Below are 16,886 nucleotides of genomic sequence, written 5' to 3'. Positions count from 1 at the left end.
TGAACTCAAGGGCTTCTGAAAACTCAGCCACATCTCTAGCCCTACTTTATTTAGAGACAGGGTCTCATTGATTGTTTAATGCCTCATTTTTGCTGAGGCTAGCTTTAAACTCACAATTCTCTTGCCTCAGCCTCCTGAGTGCCACTTGGCACCATGCTCAGCTGTAGTATAATTTAAGGTCTTGTATTGTGATGCCTCCTCATTCATTTTTCTCACTGAGAATGGCTTTGGCTATTCTGGGCCTCCTATTTTTCTTTTTTCCTTTAAGCAAAATGTTTTATTGACTCTATGTCACCTGGGGTTAATTACCTGATTTATGTTTTATGATATTTTATTTGATTGAGGAAAAAGATGAATTATTATAGACTTTTAACTTTCATATGTTTGCTGCTCTGGATGGGATAATGTTCCACTCTCTCCCCTGCTGTGTGTGCTTCAGAGTTCCAACTCATCAATAAAAGGTATATGCCCCAAATTTACACTAGCTGCCATTGACTTCTGGCCAGATACAAAATTTTTTTGCAGCATTTATGACATCAGTGTTAATCACCAAGTCAATTTGCTGAAGGAGCGTGGATGGTGGTATGTAAGAGCAGGCAAGTAGAGCCTGGGATTTAACTCTTGAGGGCCGTCTTGGAAAAGATGGTGCCTGGTATTGAGCCAAAGGGCACTGGATACCAAAATAAGGAAGTACCCAAAGAGGTTGCTTGCCTACTAGTTCCTTGGAGACTTATGACATATTAACGCCAGGCTCTAGGATTGGCTATCTAATATCATGCCATGCATGAACAGCTCGTGATTTCATATAGTGCTATGCTGACATTCCTCTGCATGCTATCCTGTGTGAGAGAAAGCTTTGCTATAATTGGCTGATAATATAGGAGCCTGGGGGAGGAGAGAGAGGGTAGAAGAAGGGAGATAGGGGGAGTACTAAGGAGGCAGGAAAACAGGGAGGACACAATAAATCTCATCAACTAAAGATTGGTGGTGTCTCCTTTCTCCATGCTGGTTCTGCTGGATGGAACATTTAACTTCATCCAGGAAGCCCTCAGAAGAGCCCACTGACATTAGGTATCCAGCTTTCAGTTTGTTTTTGGCAACCTGGATATCTGCACTGGGAAGGTTTTCTTGAGTAGCCATTTGTACTTGGTCATAGGCAGCCTTGATAACATCTCCAGCAGCTGCAGCCTGGGAGATAGTGTAAATTCCAAGGATCCCAGATCTGAGTAACTGGCATGGAAAGCAGAAACATCAAATGACTGGTGATTACCTTTGGCAACAGCCCAGTACAAGATGCTAGTGGCATTTTTACCTCTCTTGACATGTGGTCCAGCACCAAGGACATGCTGAAGACCAGTGAATGCATGTGCTTCTGCAACTCCTATGGCAACACTTTCTGCTACAACAGCAGCATGGACAAGACTGTGTCCATTTTGTTCTCGAATTTCACCTCTGTGATATTTGGCCTTTGCACCAGATAAACCGAGCCCACCCCTCATGTTGAGAAACTGTTAAGCAACTTGTTTTAAAACAGGATGGCTCACACCAAGCCCAACCAAAGCCACACTTGTGCTTGTAAAATGGTTCTGAACGAAGCAATATAACTCTTCTGATGTTACTTTTCCAATCCTATAATCAGGACAACACAATGAATCAGCGAAGGCATTCCGGTAAGCAGCAGCATGCAAATTTTTTATGAAATGAACCTGTGGTTTCTGAAAAGTCACAGTTTTATTAATCTTTAGCTGAGACTGAAGGGCATCCACTTCCCAAAGATGAAATTCTGGTGCTGTAATGACATTAAGCAGGACTCAACTCAATATCAACATCATCCCACAGGCACTCTTAATTTGCAGTCCAACTTAATTTACTACCAACTGGTTGAATTCCCTGGGTTATCTTGAAAGATGAAGCACCTTTTGTAGTTAAACTGGATGCAAAGTGCAGCGAATGAGAGGTTTCTATAATGCTTGGGGTCCACATATCTACTGCCTGTTTTAATGAACAAACAAATTCTTAATGCCAGAGCATAGTTTTCCAGAGAAGCAATTACCAAAACATTTGGTAATTTGGTAAACTCAAGATCCTGAGGATATACAGGAACTCCTGCAGGAGAAGCTGTGCCTTTAATTTTGGGGGCAAATTTGAGGGAATAAAATCTTGAGAAGGACCTGGCTCTGGTCAGTAGCTTCATGGCTCAGGTGTGCTCTGACCCACGGTCACTGTGGCTGAAAGGCAGGCAAGATGGTGGTGGAGTTTATTTGTACAATGAATACCATGATTACTTTTTCTATTTCTATCAAGAACATCATTGAGATTTTTGTAATAGGAATTGTATTAAATATGTGTGGTGCTTTCAGTAGTATGGCTATTTTGACAATATTAATTGGGCCTATCCAAGAACATGGAAGGTCTTTCCATTTTCTGAGGTCATCTTCAAGATCTTTCTTTAGTGTTCTGTAGTTTTCATTGTAGAAATCTTTCATCTCTTTTGTAAGGTTGATTCATAAGTGTTTTGTATTTTTCTTTGAGGTTACTGTGAAGAGGATAATTCCCTGATTTTTGTTTGAGCAGATATGTCATTGGTGTATAGGGATGCATTTGATTTATTGCTGTTTTTTTAATATCCTGCTACTTTGCTGAGTTTGTTTATGAATTCTAGATGCTTTCTTGTGGATTTGGGTGGCCATCTCTATAGAATTATGTCATCAGCAAATGGGAATACTTTGAGTTGTTTTCACTCTTCTGTCTAATTGCTCTGGATAGAGTTTCAAGGACTAAACTGGATAGGAGTGGTGAAAGAGTTCATCCCTTTCTTGTTGTAGTTTTGAGAGGAAATTCTTTCCATTTTCATCCATTGAGAATGAAATTGACCTTGGGTATAGCATAAGCAGCTTTTAAAATGTTGAAGTATGTTTCTACACTCCCTAGTTTTTCTAGTGTTTGGAACATAAATAAATGCTGCATTTGGTCAAAAGAATTTTCTGAATCTATTACAATAACGACGTGATTCTTATCTTTATGTCAATCAATATGGTGAATTTTGCTTATTGATTTTTGTATCTTGAACCAACCTTGCATCCCTGGGATAACCCCCACTTGATTATGGAGCACTATCTTTTTCATATGTTTTTGTATGCAACTTGCAATTATTTTAATGAGAATTTTTGTACCTATGTTCATGAGCGATATTGGTCTGAAGTTTTCTTTTCTTGGTGTGTCTTTCTGGTTTTTGTATCAGGGTGATAGTAGCTTCATAAAATGGGATTGGAAGGGTTCTGTACTGTTCTATTTCATGGAATAATTTGAGGGAATTTGGTGTAAGTTCTTCTTTGAAGGTGTGACAGAACTCAGTGAGACTCCATCTAGTCCTGGGTTTTGCTTTGTTGGTAGGCTTCTGATGGAGTCTTTAAATTCATTGTTTGAAATTTATCTGTTTAAATTTCCTATCTCCTTTTGATTCAATTTGAGCCTGTCATATGTCTCCAGAAATCTGTTGATAACTTCAATCTGTTGATTTTCTATTTTATAGGAGTTTTGAGTTTCAATGTAGCTTCTGATCATCATCTGTATTTCACTAGTGTTCCATGGTGATATTTCCTTTTAATTTGTGAATTATAGCAATTTGAATTTTTTCCTTTTCTTCATTAGCTTGTTTGTATCAGTTGTTATTACTATCTGTATCTCCCTATTGTGAGTACTGGAAACCTTCAGGTTCACTACAATTCCAGTAGAAAACCTACTGCTTCAAAACCAAATGTTAGATGGGTAGACATACAAACAACATGAAAAACCAAGGGAAAAAAATTGCCTCTAACAAACCAAAATATATCAGAAACAGAATTCATCAACACTACATTGGGAGAAATTTCAGAGATGGAGTTTAGAATGTTCATACTTACAATGATACGTGAGGTAAATTATGATGTAAAGGAGAAAATACTAGATGCAGAAGATCATTTCAAAAGGCAGATAGCAGACTGGGCATATAACTCAGTTGGTAGAGTGCTTGCCTTACAAGCACAAGGCTCTGGGTTCAATCCCAGCACTGTAAAAAAAAATATGTAGATAGAGATTCTGGAAAAAAATGCAGAAAACCTCAAAATGGGGACATTAGAAACCAAATAAAAAATTCATTGGAAAATATCACCAGTAGACTGCACTGTTGGAAGACAGAGTCTCAGGCAATGAAGACAAAGTACATAGTCTTGAAAATAAGGTTGACATGGAGAAAAGATGTTAAGAGACCATGAACAGAACTACCACAAATTTTGGGATAATTTGAAAAGACAAAAAATAAAATTTATCAAAATAGATAACATCTTGGAGATGCAAGCCAAAAGAATGCAAAATTTCTTCAATTAAATAATGACTGAATATTCCCCAAACCTAAAGAAGGTATTGGAAAATGAAATACAGGAAGCACACAGCACCCCAAAAATACAAAATTAGAGCAGACACACATCAAGGCACATTATGATATGCCTTACAAAAAATAGGTATAGAACTCTAAAGTCTTCCAGAAAAAATGTCAAGTCACATTTAGTGAGAAACCAGTTCAGATCTCAGCTAATTTTTTAACCCATTCCCTTAGAGCTAGGAGGTCTTGGAATAACACATACCAAGCTCTGGAAAAAACTGGATGCCATCCAAGAATAGTATACACTGGAAAACTAAGCTTCAGATTTGATGATGAAATAAAAGCCTTCTATGATAAAAATAATTGAAGAATACATAACTAAAAAGTCTGCACTACAAAATATTCTAATATTTCATGAAGAAAAGGTGAAAAACAATGAAGGGAGGAACTACACTAGAAGAATACTCAATTAAGGGAAAACCTATTTCAAGTTAAAAATGGGAAATCAATCAAGAAGGCAGGGAATAAAACTTATTTCTCAAATATCATTGAATGTAAATGGCCTAAACTCATCAATCAAAAGACATAGACTGGCAGAATGGATGAAAATACAAGACCCATAATATGCTACAGGAGACTCACATCAGAGCCAAAAACATCCACAGACTAAATGAAAGATGGGAAAAAACTTAACATTCTCATCGATCTCACAAGATAGCAGGGATTTTCATATCTGATAAAGTTTCAGGATACAAAATCTACATCTAAAAATCAATAGCATTTCTACAGACTAGCAACAAACTCTCTGAAAAACAAGATCAATAAAACAATCCCATGTATAATAATTGCAAAGAAATTAAATAATTAGGAATAAGTGTAACCAAGGGAGTGAAGGTTCCTACATTGAAAACTATAAAATACTGATGAAAGAAATTGAAGTCAAAAATAAATGGGAACATATTCCATGTTTATCAATTAAAAGGACTAATTGATGTTGTTTAAAGTGTTCATACAAGCCAGGTGCAGTGAAACATGTTTGTAATCCCAGTGACTTGGGAGACTGAGGCAGGAGGATCACAAGTTTAATGCCAGCCTCAACAATGTAGCAAGACCCTGTCTCAAAATAAAATATTAAAAGGCCTGAGGATGTAGCTCAGTGGTAGAGTGCCACATGCTCTATTCCCAGCACCTACAAGATAGTTCACATTTTTAGTCCACCCAAGGAAGTCTACAGATTTAATGAAATTCCCATCAAACCTATGATATTTTTTCACATAAATAGAAAAATCCTAAAATCATGGAACCACAATAGATAACAAATAACCCAAGTAATCTTGAGCAAAAAGAACAAAGCCAAAGTATCATACTACCTGATTTAAAAACTTACTTCAAAGTTCCAGTAATCAAATAGGGTGGTGCTGCATAAATGTAGTCCCCCAGTCCGATGGGTCAGAACAGAGTGTAGCAATAAATAACATGCACAGACAATCAATTGGTTTACAAGAAAGATGCCAAGAACATACCTTGGAATGTGACAGCCTCTTCAACCAGTGGTGCTGAAAACACTGGACATTCACATACAGAAGAAAGAAATTAGACCCTCATCTCACACTATATACAAAACCTATACAAAACGGATTGCTAAAAACATAAATGTAAGACCTGAAACTGTAAAACTGCTAAAAGAAAGCAAAAGAAAAGCCACATGGCATTAGTGTGTGTGATGAGTGTTTTCAATATGGCTCAAAAGCACAGGGAAGCAAAGCAAAAATAAACTAGTCGTCCTCATCAAACAAAAGGTTTCTACACAGCAAAGCATATGTCTACAGAATGAAGAGACCACCTACAGAGGGTGTACATCTGCAAACACTTTGACTGATTAGGGGTTAGTATCCAAAATATACAAGGATCTCAAAAAAATTCCATAGCAAGAAAACAAAAAACAGACTTAATAAGTGAATCTAGAACCTGACACTTTGTCTTCCAAAAGAAGCCATGCACATGACCCAAAGGTATATGGGAAAATGCCCAACATCACTAACCAGAGAAATGCAAATTAAAACCACAGTCTGTCAGAATGGCAATTATCAAAAAGATGAAAGACATCAAGGGTTAAAGGAGATGTGGAGAAAAGGGAGCCCTTGCAAAATGTGGTGTGAATGTGAATTATGTAGATAACGGGCATTACCTGTTAGCTACACCTGAGAAGGACACAACAAAAAAGAAAACTATAGACCAATACCCTGGATGATCATTGATGCAAAAATCCTCAATGAAATACTTGCAAATCAAACTCCACACCACACTAAAAAGATCATATGCCACGATAAAGTTTGTTTCAGTCCAGGGATGCAAGCTTGGTTCAACATGTAAGTTATTAAGTGTACTACATCACATAAATAGATTCAAGGATAAAAATTGCAACCTGTCTCATTAGAGACAGGTTTGCTGAGGGTGAGGACGAACATGGCCTACCCTACCTAGCCTTACCCAGCATGCTTACTCAGGCATCGGAGATCAAGCCCTGAAGGCCCAGATCTAATTTTATTTAGGGTTGCACAGGATATATATAGGCACATTATCCAATCAAGGTAACATGCTTGTTAAAGTATAACAGAGTCAGCCTGTAGGTGAACTATACATTGAGGGTCGAGGTAGTACAAACAAACCAAGTATGCCTAAGTAATTCTGCCCAGCAGCAGGTCTGAGACAAAGGACTGGGGGAATTGCAAGCTCCAGCACACGGCATGAGGCAATGCTGTGCAGGTGCACTCACATCAAAGTTTTCTGGGATGCATGACAGAGTGAGGCCTCCCATCAGTTCAAACTCAGCCTCAGCAGCTGCAAAGACCTGCATTCCATGGCGAGTCTTTACCATTTCCTTGGTTTCTCTGTTCAGGCTGTTTGGATTACTTAGACCATGGTGTCAGAGACTGCTGTCAGGTAATCTTGAGGAATGTTCCCTACATTTCTCCCTCTTTACTAATTGAAGCAAGTAGGGTCTTGGCAAACACTTGTTGTGATTTATCACGGTAAGCTAGTCACTCGAAAGAAGATTGAAAATACAATGAAACCCACATATGCATAAGAGTACAACAAATATAAGTATGAGCGCAGTTAGAAAGAATTGCTTTTACCAAGACATGTCTGATAACTAAGAAGTCAGCCAATCTAGCAGGCCTATATTTCCAGGTTCTCAATGAATGTTATCAATGATGTCCTTTAAATGACATAACTCTTTGGAAATAGAATTACTATCATCAGTTAAGTTGAAACAACACATATCCCTAAGTTCCTTACAGCCCTTATGGTGTAATAGCAACAAATAATCAATGGCAGCTCTATTATCAAGAATAGCTTGATGATGCTACCTTTGTTCCTCATTGAGCATTGCAATAGCCTGAGAGGTATAATTAATATTTTTTACCATGGCACAGTCTAACTTCATGACTTCTTCATATGCCCCTACAGCCAGTGCAGAAATTCCTACTAAACAAAATGTTAGCGCATCATACTCTGCCTTAGATAACAAAGTTACAGAGTCATCACAATTTTCTTCAAGAGGAATGGCTCACTTATTGATTCTCTGAGAGGGATGGTGTCCTAAAAGATCATAAGACGAGGGTAGAAGTACAGTAAGTCTGCTAAGACAACAACGTATACCATGTGACATATTGGCTGGAATATAATTAAATGTGTCAGGTCCACAGGAAAAGAACCAGCCAAAAGGCAAAGGAACATGTGCATATGCATAAGTAACTAGTTCAGCAGAAAGAAGGATTTCTACATTCCTAAATTTCCTGCTAGAATTTTTAAATTCAGCACATGTCTCTGTTTGATTAATGGCCACTATGAGAGTCACAAATTCCATAGCATTAGAGGGTTTTTCCCGTGTGGGCTTACCCCACTCATAGCATTCTGTATAGGAAATACTTTTGTTGATGACTGTAAACATTGTCATATTCCTTATCTCTTGGACAGGGTGACAAACAGGTAAAAGGTAAGATCCTAGCACCATGCTCATATGTGCATCTTGATGGATACAAATTTCTGAGGAATTAGTAATTTCTGCCAAAGAAACCCAAATATTATCATGAACATGATCAGTTAAAATAGAAGATGTTAGCACAGAGACATGAGCATTGGGATTAGCTGTGATAATAGCACACACTAATAGGAATAATGTCCCAGGCCCTGGATTGGCCTCTGGTGACATCTGTTCTGCTTGATGCATCAGATTCTTCAAATCTCCCCATGTTATGGCATGATGTCTTCTGAAGCATGGGTGTCTTGTTCATCGTATTGGTCCTGGGGTGGATCGAGCATCTTCACCCTCAATCTTCAATTGCTCCATCTGTCTTGTCGGTGGTGTCATCTGATTTGTTATCGTGGCTGGTCTGACATTTCTTGCCCGTACCCAGATGGGCGATGTTGCCGATTCTGGAAAGACACAAGCAAAACCTCGACCTTGGGTCAGAAGAGGAGGAGGACTGTTCCATTCATTTGTCAAGGGATCTTTCCATCTAACCAATGGTAATGGTGATGGAGATGATAGAAATGATCCCCAGTGTTTATAGGCAGGGGATATTCATGTGAATCAAAAAGTTAAAAAATTTAAGGTAAATAGGGAAGATATTAATCTTTCTCCAGGGGAGGATGAGTTCCCCCTTTCCTTTTATATTTGAGTTTTTAAAGAATGATTTGCACATTCTATGATTGCCTGTCCTCACGGGTTATGAGGAATACCAGTAAGATGACGAATGTTGCATGATGTACAAAAATTGTTTAAATCAAGAACTAACAAAACATGGCTCATTATCTGTCTTCAAGGACCAAAGTATTCCTATTATCAAGAATGCTTGCCTTAATGCCTGAATGGCATGTTTTGTTTTCTTACCACTTAAAGCAGTAGCATAAGTGTAACTTGAATAAGTATCTATAATTACATGAACAAATTTTAATTTTTCAGAAGAAGGTAATGAGTTACATCCTTTTGCCATAACTTAAGTGGTCGTAGACCTCTAGGTTTTACACCTTGAAATTGAAGAGGTCCTAAAGGCAACAAGTGTGCACATTTAGCACATATTTGGACCAAATATTTGCATGAGAAAATTGTTAGATCTGGATACAAATGATGCAGAAACTGTGCAGACTTGTGAAATCTAGCATGTAGCTCTTTTGCCTGTTGAATTGGAGAAGAATATATGTACCTAATTAATTTGTCAATAATCTAATTGCCTTTAGTTAGAGGTCCTGGTAAGTTAGTATGATATCTTATGTGTTGAACAAGCCAAGGATTAGTTCAATTTTCTGTTAGAAACTTTAATGTGTCCATTGCTTGATCTAGTGGACACAAAGAAGGTCTAAAAGTAGAGTATGGGAGATTTTTTGCTGCTTGAATTGCATAAGTGCAGTCAGAAAAGAGATTAAAAGATTCCAGGCAAACCTCAAAAGCCATAATTATTGCTAATAACTCTTCTAATCGTGGTAATCCATTAAAGTTTTCCTTTATTACTCTTTGTTTTTTGTGGGTGATAAGATTAATATTCCCCAACAAGTTTTGTTTGCATCCATAAAAATTACTGTGGCTTGTGGCAAAGGTTTAGACTGAGGAAAAACTCGTTGAGTATCAATAGGTAATGTGTTCAAAGTTGGAAGAAGTTTGTCTTTAGGCAAATGATTTCTCCAGTAAATCCTTCCATCAATATTTGACAATTTAAATTGTTAGCTAGTAATGAGGTAAATTGATCATGTGAAAAAGGGAGAATTATAGTATTAGGTTCCCGTCCATATTGAGAACATATTATATTTTGTAAATTTTGAGCTAAGAGTAACAGTGTATGCACCCATGAGTGTATCTTAGACAATTTACTTCTAGCCAAATGTATCCAATATAAAGTTTCTGATTGATCAATTAATCCTGTAGGAGTAGATCATACCCAGAAGTGGTCTGAGGGGATCATATCATCCTAAGTTTAATGATTGAATTTGCTTATTTATCAATTTTCTGGTCTTCTTAGCTTTTTTAGTCATAATTCTAGTGCTATTAGGATCAGATGAGTCTTCCAAAAAGCGTAAATAATGGTTGTAATTGATTAGTAGTGACTGGCAAGGCTGTATGAATCCAATTAATGTTTTCACATAATTGTTGTAATTCAGCGAAAGAATAGGAGTCTGCACTCTGTAACTGTGGCTCTAGAGGGTGCACTTTGTCTGATGCAACATACCCCCAAAAAGTCCAAAAGGTGGCACCTTTTGGACTTTGTTAGAAGCAATATTAAGGCCCAAATCTAATAAATTTTGATGTAGTTGGTTAAATAATTTATTTAATATGTCTGCATCCTGATGTGCTATTAGGATATTGTCCTTGTAATGAATTTTGTAACATAAACCCTTCAATGATCTTGTCACATGTGCCACATAATGTTGACACATTGTAGGGCTATTTTTCATCCCTTGAGGTAATAGTGTCCATTGAAACCTCTTTGAGGGCAGATTATGATTAACTGTGGGAACAGAAAATGCAAAATATGGTTTATCTTCTGGGTGTAGGGGAATCAAAACAAACAGTCTTTAACATCTATTATTATAATATGACAATATTTTGGTATATGGGATGGGTGTGGCAGCCCTGGTTGTAAAGGTTCCATTTTTTTCGTGTGAGCATTAATGGCACTTAAGTCATGTAATAATCTCCATTTATTTTACCTCTTTTTTGAATAATGAATATAGGAGTATTATGGGGACTAATAGAAGGCTCAATATGACCAGCTTTTAATTGTTCTTCAACAAATAAATTTAAATGATTGAGCTTTTCCTGAGTTAATGGCCACCGTTCCATCCATAAGGGGGTTGTAGTTTCCCATTGCAATTTTATGGGATCTGACTTAATAAGTAGGACAGTGGCCTTTAGAATTGAGGGTACCTCCCACTTTGACCTGTTTTGTCATGAACAATTATATCATCATAGGAGGCTTTATCATCTGTGGTGATCACTGCATACATACTTATCAATAAATCTCTGCCAAATAAGTTGTTATGTAATCCTTCCACAACTAAGGGAGTAATTGAGCCTTTATTACCATCCATGTCCTCCCAAACTACAGGATATTTAAGTTTCGGGGAAGGTTGTAGTCCTCCTATCCCCTGAACATTAGGTCCTTCTTCTGTTCTTCATCCTAATTTGCCAACTTCTTCCACTCTTAATAATGTTACATTAGCTCCTGTATCTATTATACCATTAAATGTTATTCCATTGAGCTTAACTTGCATTCTAGGTTTATTGATTTGCACTGGAATTGTCCACATTACTTTTGGATTATTTGTCCCTCTCAACTGCGGGACTGAGGGCTGCCTTTTTTTCCCTGTTTAAAGGCTTCCCCATATTATCTGATTCTGATCTATAGTCTCTAGCCCAGTGAAAACCTTTATGACATTTTGGACATCTAGAAGAAGGGATCTTCCGTGATTGACCTTGTTTAGGGTTTTTAGATGGGTGTTCTCTTGAAAAGTGTCCCTTTCCTCCACAAGTCCAGCATATATTTAAATCTTTCTCTGGAATCCTTCCCTTTACATCTAAGGAAGCAGCTAAAGCTTTTGCTAATGCCATAGCCTGAGTAGAATTTGTTCCTACATCTCTGCATGCTAACAACCAATCATCCATGTCTCCATTTCTAAATGGAGCTATTGCTCGTCAGCATTCAGATGTTTCCCCCTTCAAATACCAACTCTCTAAGTAGCGCCTCTGCCACTGCAGCAAGTTCTACCTTGTGATTAACTTCATCTGTGGCTCTCACCACAAAATCTGCCAAACTTTTATTAGGCCTTTGGATTAGCTTAACTAATGGCTTAGAAGATTCCTTAGTAGGGACCTGTCATAGAGCCTTGAGAGCCCATGATCAAACCTGATCAAAATATTGGGTGGTCCCAATGCCTGTGTGGCCAGAGGTGCATAAACTCCATTATCCTGTAAACAATCCATGATTAAAGGCACATCAGTTGTTCTATTTCTTTCTGCTTGTTGTTCACATCGATCCATATAAGCAGCTTTCCAGAGTAAAAATTGCCCTCCAGGCAAACAGGCGTGCATCAGCTGCATCCAGTCAAAGGGACAGTTTAAATTCAGGCTAATTCAACCTATCATCTGATCAAAGTATGGGGATCTTATGCTGTCCTCCAGGGTGGCTTTTCTCAATGATTTTATGGTTTCAGGTGGTTGCAGATACCACCGTAGCAACCTTTGAGCATTTATTACAGGATTAGCTGGAAAGCCTTGAATTCATCATCATTAAGCTCCACAAACATTTTAAAAGTTGATGTGAAGGGTCATGCATTTGAACCTGCAGTAAGGTCTCTAGAATCGCACAAGTCTTTGTAAAGTTCTTCCCATGGGAACTTTCCTTTTTCACCAGAGGGAGCTGTCGCTTCACTCTTTTGTTTTGGATAGGGTAGAAGAGGCCATGAGGAATGTGGACAAACAGCTTTCTCCACCGGGGGATTAATGACTTAGGAATGTCCTGTTCTCCAGTTACTTGCAGAGAATGAGGAGTAGCAGCTCAAGGGGGGCTATTCTTTACTATCTCCACGTGGTCCCCTCAATCTTCCCTGGGTTGAACTACAGGTTTTGTTTCACATTCTCCTATAGTCCGAGAGAGTAAAATTTCTGGATCTACATTCTCTGTCGGAACTCCCTTTAAACAGGCATCAATTGCCATTATTATAGGATAACATGATGTTGGTGGGACTAAACTTTCTATCGCTTCTGCCTTCCTAGCACATATAAAACTTTTCTCCAAACTTCGGGTTCCCAGTCATTAGCTGCAGAAACCCAAGGAGCTATTTTTTGAATCTTTTGCCAACATGCTATTAGCTCCTTTTCAGACACCTTAACTTTCCTGCTCCATAATAATTCTTTCAAAGCATTCACTTGAGATTCCTTTGCTGAAGGAGGTAAATTACCCATTACGGAGTGTCACTACCCGAACTGAAGAATGTCAGCAAGGAGAAATGTCAGTAGGTCCCTGTTCGGGCGCCACTTGTAGCTGTTCAGAGATGCGTTTGCTGAGGATGAGGACGAATGATGCCTACCCTACCTAGTCTTACCCAGCACGCTTACTTAGGCATTGGAGATGAAGCTCTGAAGGCACAGATCTAATTTTATTTAGGGTTGCACAGGATATATATAGGCACATTATCCAATCAAGTTAACATGCTTTTTAAAGTATAACAGAGTCAGCCTGTAGGTGAACTATACATCAAGGGTCGAGGTAGTACAAACAAACCAAGTATGCCTAAGTAATTCTGCCCAGCAGCAGGTCTGAAACAAAGGCCTGGGGGAATGGCAAGGTCCAGCGCAGGGCATGAGGCAAGGCAGTGCAGGTGCACTCACATCACAGCTTTCTGAGATGTATGACAGAACGAGGTCTTCCCTCAGTTCAATCTCAGCCTCAGCAGGTTCAAAGACATGCATTCCATGGCGAGTCTTTACCATTACCTTGGTTTCTCTGTTCAGACTGTTTGGCTTACTTAGACCATGGTGTCAGTGACTGCTGTCAGATTAGCTTGAGGAATGTTCCCTACAGATCATCTCAATAGATGCATAAAAACATTGATAAAATTCAACATCCCCTCAAGACAAAAACTGAGTAAACTGGTTACATGAGAAATACCTCAACACAATGAAGTCTCTGTAAAATAAGTCAAATGCCAACATCACACTGAATGGGAAGAACTGAAAGCAATCCCTCTAAAATCTGGAATAGAACAAGAGTACCCACTCCCACCACCCTTTTTCAATAGCGTTGGAAACGTTAGCCAGGGCAGTCAAACAAGAGAAAGGAATAAGAGGGATACACATAGGAAAAAAGCAAGAGAAATTTCCTCTCTTTGCAGATGATACTATTCTAATACCTGGAAATATCTAAAAAGTCCACCAAAAATCTCATAGAACCAAGAAATTTAGCAAAGTAGCAGGTTACATAATCAATATATGAAAATCAGTAACTTTCCTGTATGTCATCAATGAACTCACTGAGAAGGAAACCATGAAAACATAATTGTGGCGGACCAAACCCAGGGCCCAGGGTTATGCCACATTCATCCAAAGATGGCAACTGGCAGAGAGACAAATGGCATGCTGAATGCTCCTTTGAAAAACAGGAAGCATTTACCATTGGCTGTATGATAATTAGTTCAGCCGCCTAGCATGTGGACAGATATATCTTATATGTATGCTTGAGCTCGTGATCGCTTGACCTTTAATAGGATTGGATGGACATATCTGGTTACTATTGCATATGCATGAGACTGTTTATATATTGAGGGTGTTATCTGAATAAAGTGGAAGCTGCTTCGTGAACTTCGGAAGAGTACGTGTCATTTGTCCCACTGGTCGGCGTCAGGCAGCAAGCAGCAAGTGGCGGCCCGAACCGGGAATGGTGACTGCTCAGGTAAGTAAAAGACAGTTTCACTAGCATAATTAATGAGAAGGTTTCCCTGTTTGAGGAAACGGTGGCCTTAAGGTTTTAACAGAAGATTCCCCTAGAGAGGGAATGTAATGAAAGGCTGTCCCAAGAGACAGCAAAGGGCGTCCTGTAGTGAATGAATATGTATAAGGTGTTACATTTTCTTGTTTTGTTTCTGTTTGTTGTTGTTGTGGCATGTACAGTGTTATTTGTGTTACCTTTTCTTGTTTCATTTCTGTTTGTTTTTGTTGTGGCGATATGGACATTAGTTCGTTTCTGTCTGACTTCCAAAAAACCAAAATTTCAAGAACGGTTAAGAGAAGGGGAAAAGATATTAGAAACTGTAAAAGAAGAACAATCAAGTCGAACTTCTGAAAGAGAAAGTAGATGTTCAGACCTCTGTGCCTCCACCAGAGCCGTATTAACTCCAGAGATGGGAGTACAACCAATACCAACTTTGGTTGTTAGTCCGTTACCTAAAGGAACAGTGGGACTAGTTCTTGGGAGGAGTTCTTCTGCTTTAAAGGGATTAAATATTGTCCCTGGAGTTATAGACCCTGATTTTACGGAGAAATAAAAATCCTTGCTTCTTCACCAAGAGGTATAGCAATAATAGCTCAGGGTGATCGCATAGCACAATTGTTGGTCTTACCCAGCTGCCATGATCAATATCCATCAAAGAACATTATAAGGGGAAATAAATGATTAGGTTCTACTGGCAAAAATATGGTCATGTTAACATTGGATTTAAAAGATAGATCTATGACAAAGTTAGTGATAGAAGGCAAAAGTTTTGAGGGCTTATTGGATACTGGGGCTGAAAAAAGTATTATCAAAATTACAGAATGGCCCAAAGCCTGGCCACTTCAACAGGCAGATCAGACTTTAAGAGGAATGGGTATGGCTTCCAATCCTAACAAAAGTGCAGCCATATTAAAATGGAAGGTGGCTAACTGGGAGTTATGTTCTGATACTTCCCGATGTAATGCAGTTGCAGGCAATCCTCAATGGAATCTAAACATGCTGACAGACCAAGGACCATATGAAGGGCAAGGTAATCAGATTAATTTCCACCCTGGTGTGTATCAACAAATTGACCCCCAACTTTTAATCTATCATTATATGGATGATATTTTGCTAGCTCATAAGGAAAAACCTGTCTTATAGCAATGTTATAATTCCTTACTAAAGTCACTGGAAAGATGAGGCTTACATAATGGCATTGATAAAGTACAAATGACAGACACCAAAAACTTCCTGGGATCTATCATAAATGCAACTATGGTTAAACCCATGAAAATTACCATTCAGGTGGACAAACTTAGAACTTGAAATGATTTTCAAAAACTTTTGGGTGATATTAATTGGATTAGACCTTACCTTCATTTACCCACCTCAAGTTTGGGCCCCCTGTTTGATATTCTTAAAGGTGATTCTGACCCCCTTTCTAAGCGGGTGCTTACCCCTAAGGCTCAAACAGCTCTCAAGCTTGTTGAAACAGTTATGTAAAAGGTTCATCTTGATTGTATTGACCTAGCTAAGCCTTTATCATTCATTGTCTTGGCCACAAATAAGTTACCCACAGGAGTGTTTTGGCAAAAGGGTCCTATTCTATGGGTTCACATGAATTATGCCCCTAGCAAGGTCTTATCCTTGTTTACTGAATCTGTGGCAGAATTAATCCTTAAGGTGTTAAAAGTATCCCTTTCCACCTTTGGTATTCAACATGTCACAGGAATTCCCTATAAACCTACTGGACAAAGCATTGTTGAGCGTGCCCATTTAATGCTTAAAAACATGTTTTATAAACAAAAAGGGGGAATAGGGGCATCATACAGATCCCCAAAAGACAAATTATCTGTTGCCTTGTTCATCTTAAGTTTTTAAAATCTTGATTCTGAGGGCCGATCAGCTGCTGACCGTCATTCAGAGCCTAATAAAAAACATCTACCTCAAGTGCTCTGGAAGGACATTCTATCATGACAATGGAAAGGCCCGGATCCGGTATTAATCTGGACCCAAGGGTCTGTTTGTGTTTTCCCACAGGATGCACAATTGCCAAT

The 16,886-nt window shown here is 38.5% G+C and overlaps 1 pseudogene; it reads right to left on the bottom strand.

Moving 5' to 3' along the window:
• Positions 1–435: 435 nt before the first annotated feature.
• Positions 436–2,194, bottom strand: LOC124975621 (cytochrome b-c1 complex subunit 2, mitochondrial-like; annotated as a pseudogene).
• Positions 2,195–16,886: the final 14,692 nt, after the last annotated feature.

This window comes from Sciurus carolinensis, unplaced genomic scaffold (genome assembly GCF_902686445.1).
Source record: "Sciurus carolinensis unplaced genomic scaffold, mSciCar1.2, whole genome shotgun sequence".
Lineage (NCBI taxonomy): Eukaryota > Metazoa > Chordata > Mammalia > Rodentia > Sciuridae > Sciurus > Sciurus carolinensis.
Note: the sequence above shows the minus strand (reverse complement) of the source record. Positions and strands in the feature narration are given on the sequence as shown.